This window comes from Triticum dicoccoides, chromosome 2B (genome assembly GCF_002162155.2).
Source record: "Triticum dicoccoides isolate Atlit2015 ecotype Zavitan chromosome 2B, WEW_v2.0, whole genome shotgun sequence".
In the NCBI taxonomy this organism is placed as follows: Eukaryota; Viridiplantae; Streptophyta; class Magnoliopsida; order Poales; family Poaceae; genus Triticum; species Triticum dicoccoides.
Window position 1 is genome coordinate 771,710,072 of NC_041383.1, and position 847 is coordinate 771,710,918.

The window sequence follows — 847 nt, forward strand, 5'->3', positions numbered from 1 at the left end:
GAATAGGCTATTTTTATGGAAGTCTTCAAAACATGGGAGTTATGAAGACAAACAATAGAAATTAACCTATTGATATGCAACAGAAGGTAGACAAAGCATAGTCAAGAATACAATGAAGTGAAAGCACGAAGACTAATAGCAGCTAGGTAGTATGGATCAAGATGGAAGATGGTATGAAGCCAAACAACAATAGTCGTCACACAGTGAAGTCAAACAGATAAGGCGAGCAAGCAAATGACTTCACGAAGACAAACTGTAAATAAGTGAGGGAAGAGATAGAACTAGTTGCTTGGAGAGGACAAGGATTTGTTGGACAAGTTCCAGTTGCTGTGACAACTGTGTTGGGGAACGTAGCAGAAATTCAAAATTTTCCTACGAGTCACCAAGATCTATCTATGGAGAGACTAACAACAAGGGGAAGGAGAGTGCATCTACATACCCTTGTAGATCGCTAAGCGGAAGCATTCAAGAGAACGGGGTTGAAGGAGTCGTACTCGTCGTGATCCAAATCACCGGAGATCCTTGTGCCGAACGAACGGCACCTTCGCGTTCAACACACGTACAGCCCAGTGACATCTCCCATGCCTTGATCCAGCAAGGAGAGAGAGAGAGGTTGAGGAAGACTCCATCCAGCAGTAGCACAACGGCGTGGTGGTGGTGGAGGAGTGTGGCAATCCTGCAGGGCTTCGCCAAGCACCTGCGGGAGAGGAGGAGGTGTCACGGGTGGGAGGGAGGCGCCAGGGCTTCAGGTGCGGCTGCCCTTCCCTCCCCTCCCTTTATATAGGGGCAAGGGAGAGGGGGGAGGCGCAGCCTTGCCCCTTCCTCCAAGGAAGGGGTGCGGCCAAGG